Below are 9576 nucleotides of genomic sequence, written 5' to 3' on the forward strand. Positions count from 1 at the left end.
ATGACCCATTTTTAAGAGATTTTATGACCTCCAGGATTTCCTCCATGGAGAAGGGTTGGTCAAGGAGTTACTATAGTGTGTATAATCCCTGGTATGGGGATTGAGTTCCCTACATATATCCATTAAGCTGTAAGTGTTCAGAAGCTGTGCAATTTTTAGGCTCTGTTTGGAAGGTCGTTTCAGTTTCGGGGGACCGCGCCTTTGTAGTGTGGGTGTAGGGTTTTCATCAGTGTCTCAAAGAAATGTTTTTGACCTTTGTTGGGGGAGTAGTAGGAGTAGGGAGTAGGCGACAAAAGTGTACGTCTCGCCGTCTATCGCTCCCTTCACTAGGAAAACCACCCTTACGGGTCCTTGATTACATTGAAGGGGGCAAAGTGTAGGTGTTTGGAGAAACAGATTGCTACTCCTCTTGTTTTATTTTCTGAATTTGCTAAAAAGAATTGAGGGTAGCTTTGGTGGATAAATGAAGGATTGTAGGAGGATGAGAAATGGGTTTCTTGCAGAAGTAATACATCTGTTTGTAAGGTGTGGTATAGTTGGAATACTTTCCTTCTTTTCACTCGGGAGTTAATCCCCTGTACGTTGTGGGTGATAATTTACAGTTTCACCCTGCCATTTGCTGGATTAGCCATGGATCAGAGGGGAGTAGCGTGTCAGAAAGAAAAAGCTCACCTCTAGCAGACAAGTACCTGGTGGTGGTGAAAACCATTTGAAGCCTTCGGGACTGTGCTTGGGTGGTGTATAATGGATCAATCCTGTCAGTCGCGATGGTCAGGGAGTACTGGGGGAATAGCGAGGGGAAGGATAAGAAGAAGAGGAAAGCAAGAGGGTGAAAAAAAGAGAAGACATTAGTATATGTACAAAACCCAAATCACCCAAAACCATTCGGGTCAGGAAGGGGCTAGCCGCTTCCCAGCCCGAATTAAAAACAAGGCAATACTCCCTTAATCGGGGAGTATCACTCAGACCCTGAGGGGGTAACATAAATCCCTCAAAGTCAGATGGAGGCGCATTTCAGCCGCAATGGCTACAGAGACTAAAACTTTTTCATTACCTAAATCTAGAAGCAGTATTATGCGAACACAAACATGTGGACAGAAACATATGAACAGAAACCTGTCCCCGACTTTGTGTCAGGGATGAGCTCCGCGTGGTGGATCCCCAGCCCCCGCAAGTCCCCGTGCCTCCCCCCCAAAATGTGGGTTGGTTGACACAGGCTGAGGGGGCTCTGGAGCCCCACCCGGACCACCCTTGGGAGCCAAGAGGCATTTTTCTACTGTGTTAATAAAGCAAAGCTCAGACCTCTTATCCAAGACTCAGGATGAAGAGTACCAGCTTGGCCCATATGGGCTGATGCTGCAGTGAGACCTAAGTGAGATTGTGACGGGAAAATAAAAGCCCCATTCAGATATCTATAGGAACGGTACAGTCAGGAGGTAGGAATAAACTTTGGCCTTGAACTTCAGAGTGAACATGACTCATTACCCCATGGTCTTACTCCAGGGGCTTGGGGCGATACCTAAGCCTAAGCTAAGGGGCTCCCTATCAATAACCCAAAAAGAACATGCTACTCTCTAAAGTTCAGTTCTTGAGGGTGATCTACCAGACGCCTTTGTTCAGGTCCTGGATTCCATTCTCAGGTGGGGTGTGCTTCACTCGATTTTTTCGACTGTTGTTGTTGCCAGATCGGTGTGAGCGGACTCGGTGGAGAGGGCCTTTTCACAGAAGAGGAAGCTTTCAGGGTGGAGGGGAATGGGTTGTCTTGTGTGATCAGTCCCAGGTGTAGAAGCAGACGTTCCCCTTCTGGGAACGAAGAGAAATTATAGGGCTTGTTGCGATGGGAGAAATTCAACCTGAAGGGGAAGGACCATCCATAGGTGATTTCTTTTTGAGTTAGCACTTGGAGCAGTGGTTTCAAGGAACGCCTATTTTGGACTGTATAAGGGGATAGGTCCGCAAAAAATCTGGATTTGGTGACCCTGGATCGTGAGCTTCTCAGCATTGCGGGCTCTTTTCATTACTTCTTCTTTTACCACGTAAAAATGTGGCTTTACAATAATGGCTCGTAGTAATCCGTCTGTGCGTAGTGGTGGCAGGGCTCTGTGTGCTCGGTCAAGCTCTAGACCAGGGATATGCAATTAGCAGACCTCCAGCTGTTGCAAAACTACAAGTCCCATCATGCCTCTGCCTCTGGGTGTCATGCTTGTGGCTGTCAAAGACTTGCTATGCCTCATGGGACTTGTAGTTCTGCAACAGCTGGAGGTCCGCTAATTGCATATTCCTGCTCTAGACGGTGTTCTGTTATGGCGGGGATTAAGTCTTTTATTAATGTGCAGACTGCTGCGTGAACTTCCTTGACTGACTGAGGCAGGCCTCGGATCCTAAAATTATAGCATCTTGACCTGTTTTCTAATTCATCAATTTTGGACATTTCTGTCTCTAAGTGGTCCTGGAGATTCTGGATCCTGTCTGCATTTCTTTGAAACCGATTGGTCTGTTTTCTTTTCTATAACATCTATTCTGGTGCCAATTTGTTGCAGACCATCATGTATGGAGCTGGTGATCTGAGCTGCTGTTTGGGCAAGTCCCCTTGCAAGCATGACGGCAAAGGCATCCATCATGGAGGAAAAGTCAGAGGGTGTAAGGGGGTGGCTGAATGTTCCTATGCCTGGTGTGCCTGGGGTGGATAATACAGTGCTCCCTGGGGACTGATTAGTATTGCCCATTAGCATCCCAAGGAGTAATTCTGTAGATGCTGGGGAGTGAGCGGTGTACTGCCAGGTACTCACTGTGCTCCTGTCCTGTGGGAGCGGTGTAATGGCTGTGCAGGCTTGTGGAGCGTCCTGGTCAGCTATTGATTCAGCTGACTCCGGGTCCAGGCCTCGTGTCATGGCGGCTACCATCTTGCTTCGGCCGGGCTGGGGAAGAGCCGCGTTCAGGTGGCTCAGCAGGTCTCTTCTGACTGAACCTGATGTAATCGGGTAAATCCCGGAGCCTTCCCCTCTCCAACGGTGTCTAGAAGGGCTCGGGGAGAGGTCTCTGTCTGCTGGGTTTACAGTGCCGTCATGGTGCGGAGCCCCAGGGCTATGCGGCCATCTTGGTCGTTACCACGCATGCTCCTTTGTAGCTGTATTTTTTTATGCCATTACCATAACCCACCACAAAAAAAAAGCAAAATAAATTCTCCTACTTCTGACAATCGCAACAATACCATATATGTTTTTGGATTTAGTGGACCCCTGTGCAGTCTGTTCAGGACAGGCCTCTCAGCCTCTATTGATACTCAATACTGTATAAGGTGAGCTTTGTGGATCCCTATGCTAGTATTAATGTTTATACCTTATGGTTATAGGGCTTCATGTACCATATATGATCTTTTGTAGGATTTAATGGCTTTCGCTCTACTTGACTTCTATTGTATTACTCATCAGTAATCTTCATATACAAGTATCTTTGTATACATTATTTATACTATATAATACTCAATATAACCTATTCTGTTTTGAATGAATACTGATATACTATATTTTTTAACATTTATCCTCAGGTATTTTTACTTTGACAATCCATTTTTATCATTGCTGCCACATGGAGATCACTTCACTACCTATACATTGTCATTTTATTACCTGATGTCATCCAGACATTACATGCTGCCTCAGCTCCCGCTACGGGGTTTGTTGCCCCCGGCCCACTCCATACCATCTGCCACGTGCCACGCTCAGTGTCAGGGTTGGTAAGTGCTTGTCTGGCCAAAATCTTTCCAGCATTTTTTGTTTTGTTTTATTTCTCTCTATACAGGTTGAGGTGGACTTTTTGTATATATCCTACAGGATTACTATGCATCAGCTCCTGATGAGTGGACAAAATCATCCACGAAACGCGTCGAGCTACAATTGATGCCAGAATTCTATCCATTGTTACCTTGATGTTACCAATTTATTAATATCATGATTATATCATCTAGCTATGCAATTTTATTATCAGTTACTGGATATGCCATCCTTGGCACCTATAGGCTATAAGCTCTTTTATACTAACATTACTTTGATCATGACTTATCCAGTCTAATTATGTATTCTACTGCTTATACTTTTCCTTCTAATATGCCTATAATTTTGTGCCAATTATATATGTATGTCTGTATATACACATGAAATTCCTTTACTATATATTTACTAATATTAATAAAATTACAATGTTAATCCTCCGCATTTCAAATTGCTTCATTTAAAGTCCCAAACTCCCTGTTATATATACTTGATTTCGGGATGGAGGCGACTAGTGCGCCTCATTTAAAGTCCCAATTCCCCCTTTTTTCTGCAAAACTAAGTACCGGGATGGAAGCATTTGGAAAGTTGGATCAGCAGAGTTCCCCTGCTATCTACGCGAGAGGTTTAACACATGCCCTAATTGGGGCTGAATTTCTGGATTAGTTATATATTCTGTACATATTATGTATGCCTTCATTTACTCTACACAATGTTATCATTGATGGCATTTCCAGCACTGGTTGTTATATATAATTTTATTTGTTATTATTATCAATATTTTTATGTTTTGTCATTCACTACTTCCCACTGCTCTGCCACTGCTCTGAGCCAGCATGTCCATTTGGCGTGGTGTTGCGTTGGGGCTTGTCTCTCCTCGGCGCGGGAGCTGCGATGTGCCCTGTGGATCCTTCCTCCCCCTCCCCTTTAGGAGGTCTGGATGGATACCCCTCGGCGCATCGGCGCCACGTTCCCTGCATCGTACGCGGGACGTTGATCATGACGTCACCGTGCCGACGTCTGGAGCGTCATCTACGTGATTACCATTGGGGGGAGGTTTGTGGCGCCAAACACTGAGCAGTCATTCAGCTCAGGTGCGGACGCCGCTCCCCTCCTCCCGCAGGCTCACGCACGTGGCGTTGGCGGTATGTATATATAGGTCCCCCAATCGGAGCCAGCTGCTTACACGGCCAGTCTCCCCTTGGGGTCTCTGCACACTAGCTGATTTCATCTCGCTATCTGTGCATGTTATACAGCATCAGGTAAACCCTTTCATGTCTATGCTTACCCTCACTGTCATGCTTTCCGCTCTGTTGCACTTTACACCTTGTTTCTTGTACTAGTTTTTTACACAATTTTTTACATTCCCCCTACCCATTAACTCACACATACCCAGATTTTTCACTATTTATTTCTTCTATCAGATCCCCTTTTTATTATATAACCTTCACGGTATTATCTACGAGCACTTTCCATACATGGGCATTTCTGGACACATCATTTATATTATTTCTCAACGCAATTTGCTCTATTTTAATTAATATACAAATATACACCATTTTCAATATTTATTCCCAGATATCTTTTTTTTTTTTTTTTTTGACAAGCCATGCCCCATCATTATTGTTACACTCATTCCCTCAATCAGACCTCCTTTATTATATGACTTCTATTGTATTACTCATCAGTAATCTTCATATACAAGTATCTTTGTATACATTATTTATACTATATAATACTCAATATAACCTATTCTGTTTTGAATGAATACTGATATACTATATTTTTTAACATTTATCCTCAGGTATTTTTACTTTGACAATCCATTTTTATCATTGCTGCCACATGGAGATCACTTCACTACCTATACATTGTCATTTTATTACCTGATGTCATCCAGACATTACATGCTGCCTCAGCTCCCGCTACGGGGTTTGTTGCCCCCGGCCCACTCCATACCATCTGCCACGTGCCACGCTCAGTGTCAGGGTTGGTAAGTGCTTGTCTGGCCAAAATCTTTCCAGCATTTTTTGTTTTGTTTTATTTCTCTCTATACGGATTGAGGTTGACTTTTTGTATATATCCTACAGGATTACTATGCATCAGCTCCTGATGAGTGGACAAAATCATCCACGAAACGCGTCGAGCTACAATTGATGCCAGAATTCTATCCATTGTTACCTTGATGTTACCAATTTATTAATATCATGATTATATCATCTAGCTATGCAATTTTATTATCAGTTACTGGATATGCCATCCTTGGCACCTATAGGCTATAAGCTCTTTTATACTAACATTACTTTGATCATGACTTATCCAGTCTAATTATGTATTCTACTGCTTATACTTTTCCTTCTAATATGCCTATAATTTTGTGCCAATTATATATGTATGTCTGTATATACACATGAAATTCCTTTACTATATATTTACTAATATTAATAAAATTACAATGTTAATCCTCCGCATTTCAAATTGCTTCATTTAAAGTCCCAAACTCCCTGTTATATATACTTGATTTCGGGATGGAGGCGACTAGTGCGCCTCATTTAAAGTCCCAATTCCCCCTTTTTTCTGCAAAACTAAGTACCGGGATGGAAGCATTTGGAAAGTTGGATCAGCAGAGTTCCCCTGCTATCTACGCGAGAGGTTTAACCACTTGAGCCCCGGACCATTATGCTGCCTAAGGACCAGAGGTCTTTTTCCAATTTGGCACTGCGTCGCTTTAACTGCTAATTGCGCGGTTATGCAATGCTGTACCCAAACGAAATTTGCGTCCTTTTCTTCCCACAAATAGAGCTTTCTTTTGATGGTATTTGATCACTTCTGCAGTTTTTATTTTTTGCGCTATAAACGGAAAAAGACCGAAAATTTTGAAAAAAAATGATATTTTCTACTTTTTGTTATAAAAAAAATCCAATAAACTCAATTTTAGTCATACATTTAGGCCAAAATGTATTCGGCCACATGTCTTTGGTAAAAAAAATGTCAATAAGCGTATATTTATTGGTTTGCGCAAAAGTTATAGCGTCTACAAACTAGGGTACATTTTCTGGAATTTACACAGCTTTTAGTTTATGACTGCCTATGTCATTTCTTGAGGTGCTAAAATGGCAGGGCAGTACAAAACCCCCCCAAATGACCCCATTTTGGAAAGTAGACACCCCAAGGAAATTGCTGATAGGCATGTTGAACCCATTGAATATTTATTTTTTTTGTCCCAAGTGATTGAATAATGACAAAAAAAAAAAAAAAAAAAAATATTTACAAAAAGTTGTCACTAAATGATATATTGCTCACACAGGCCATGGGCCTATGTGGAATTGCACCCCAAAATATATTCAGCTACTTCTCCTGAGTACGGGGATACCACATGTGTGGGACTTTTTGGGAGCCTAGCCGCGTATGGGACCCCGAAAACCAATCACCGCCTTCAGGATTTCTAAGGGTGTAACTTTTTGATTTCACTCTTCACTGCCTATCACAGTTTCGGAGGCCATGGAATGCCCAGGTGGCACAACCCCCCCCCAAATGACCCCATTTTGGAAAGTAGACACCCCAAGCTATTTGCTGAGAGGCATATTGAGTCCATGGAATATTTTATATTTTGACACAAGTTGCGGGAAAGTGACACTTTTTTTTTTTTTTTTTTTTTTTTTGCACAAAGTTGTCACTAAATGATATATTGCTCACACAGGCCATGGGCCTATGTGGAATTGCACCCCAAAATACATTTAGCTGCTTCTCCTGAGTATGGGGATACCACATGTGTGGGACTTTTTGGGAGCCTAGCCGCGTACGGGGCCCCGAAAACCAATCACCGCCTTCAGCGTTTTTAAGGGCGTGAATTTTTGATTTTACTCTTCACTGCCTAACACCGTTTCGGAGGCCATGGAATGCCCAGGTGGCACAAACCCCCCCCAAATGACCCCATTTTGGAAAGTAGACACCCCAAGCTATTTGCTGAGAGGCATGGTGAGTATTTTGCAGCTCTCATTTGTTTTTGAAAATGAAGAAAGACAAGAAAAAACTTTTTTTTTTTTTCTTTTTTCAAATTTCAAAACTTTGTGACAAAAAGTGAGGTCTGCAAAATACTCACTATACCTCTCAGCAAATAGCTTGGGGTGTCTACTTTCCAAAATGGGGTCATTTGGGGGGGGTTTGTGCCACCTGGGCATTCCATGGCCTCCGAAACTGTGATAGGCAGTGAAGAGTGAAATCAAAAATTCACGCCCCTTAGAAAGCCTGAAGGCGGTGCTTGGTTTTCGGGGTCCCGTACACGGCTAGGCTCCCAAAAAGTCTCACACATGTGGTATCCCCGTACTCAGGAGAAGCAGCAGAATGTATTTTGGGGTGTAATTTCACATATTCCCATGGCATGTTTGAGCAATATATCATTTAGTGACAACTTTGTGCAAAAAAAAAAAAAAAAAAAAAAAAATTTGTCTCTTTCCCGCAACTTGTGTCGCAATATAAAATATTCCATGGACTCGACATGCCTCTCAGCAAATAGCTTGGGGTGTCTACTTTCCAAAATGGGGTCATTTGGGGGGGTTTTGAACAGTCCTGGCATTTTATGCACAACATTTAGAAGCTTATGTCACACATCACCCACTCTTCTAACCACTTGAAGACAAAGCCCTTTCTGACACTTATTTTTTACATGAAAAAGTTTTTTTTTTTTTGCAAGAAAATTACTTTGAACCCCCAAACATTATATATTTTTTTAAAGCAAATGCCCTACAGATTAAAATGGTGGGTGTTTCATTTTTTTTTTTCACACAGTATTTGCGCAGCGATTTTTCAAACGCATTTTTTGGGGAAAAAACACACTTTTTTAAATTTTAATGCACTAAAACACACTATATTGCCCAAATGTTTGATGAAATAAAAAAGATGATCTTAGACCGAGTACATGGATACCAAACATGACATGCTTTACAATTGCGCACAAACGTGCAGTGGCAACAAAATAAATACATTTTTAAAAGCCTTTAAAAGCCTTTACAGGTTACCACTTTAGATCTACAGAGGAGGTCTACTGCAAAAATTACTGCCCTCGATCTGACCTTCGCGGCGATACCTCACATGCATGGTGCAATTGCTGTTTACGTTTGACGACAGACCGCCGCTTGCGTTCGCCTTAGCGCAAGAGCAGGGGGCGACAGGGGTGCTTTTTTTTTTTTTTTTTTTTTTCTTTATTATTTTTTTGCTTTTTTATCTTATTTTTAAACTGTTCCTTTCATTTTTTTTTTTTTTAAATCATTTTTATTGTTATCTCGGGGAATGTAAATATCCCCTATGATAGCAATAGGTAGTGACAGGTACTCTTTTTTGAAAAAATTGGGGTCTATTAGACCCTAGATCTCTCCTCTGCCCTCAAAGCATCTGACCACACCAAGATCGGTGTGATAAAATGCTTCCCCAATTTCCCAATGGCGCTATTTACATCCGGCGAAATCTAAGTCATAAAATGCTCGTAGCTTCCGGTTTCTTAGGCCATAGAGATGTTTGGAGCCACTCTTGTCTCTGATCAGCTCTATGGTCAGCTGGCTGAATCACCGGCTGCATTCTCAGGTTCCCTGTTGAGACAGGAGAGCCAGAGAAAAACACGGAAGACGGTGGGGGGGGGGGGGCATTCCCTCCCACGGCTTGTAAAGGCAGTCTAGAGGCTAATTAGCCGCTAGGATTGCTTTTACATGAAAGCCGACCGCTGGCTGAAAAGAATGATACCAAGATGATACCTAAACCTGCAGGCATCATTCTGGTATAACCACTCAAAGTTGTGAATGGCGTACCTGAA

General features: G+C 42.4%; 1 long non-coding RNA gene across 1 annotated transcript; it reads left to right on the top strand.

Annotated features, from left to right (window-relative positions):
• The first annotated feature begins 3423 nt into the window (after window positions 1-3423).
• Window positions 3424-4214, top strand: LOC141134482 (uncharacterized). Its single transcript, XR_012243168.1, has 2 exons — window positions 3424-3736; window positions 3834-4214. It is a non-coding gene; the product is annotated as an uncharacterized lncRNA (long non-coding RNA).
• Window positions 4215-9576: the final 5362 nt, after the last annotated feature.

Source organism: Aquarana catesbeiana, linkage group LG03, assembly GCF_042186555.1.
Source record: "Aquarana catesbeiana isolate 2022-GZ linkage group LG03, ASM4218655v1, whole genome shotgun sequence".
Taxonomy (NCBI): Eukaryota; Metazoa; Chordata; class Amphibia; order Anura; family Ranidae; genus Aquarana; species Aquarana catesbeiana.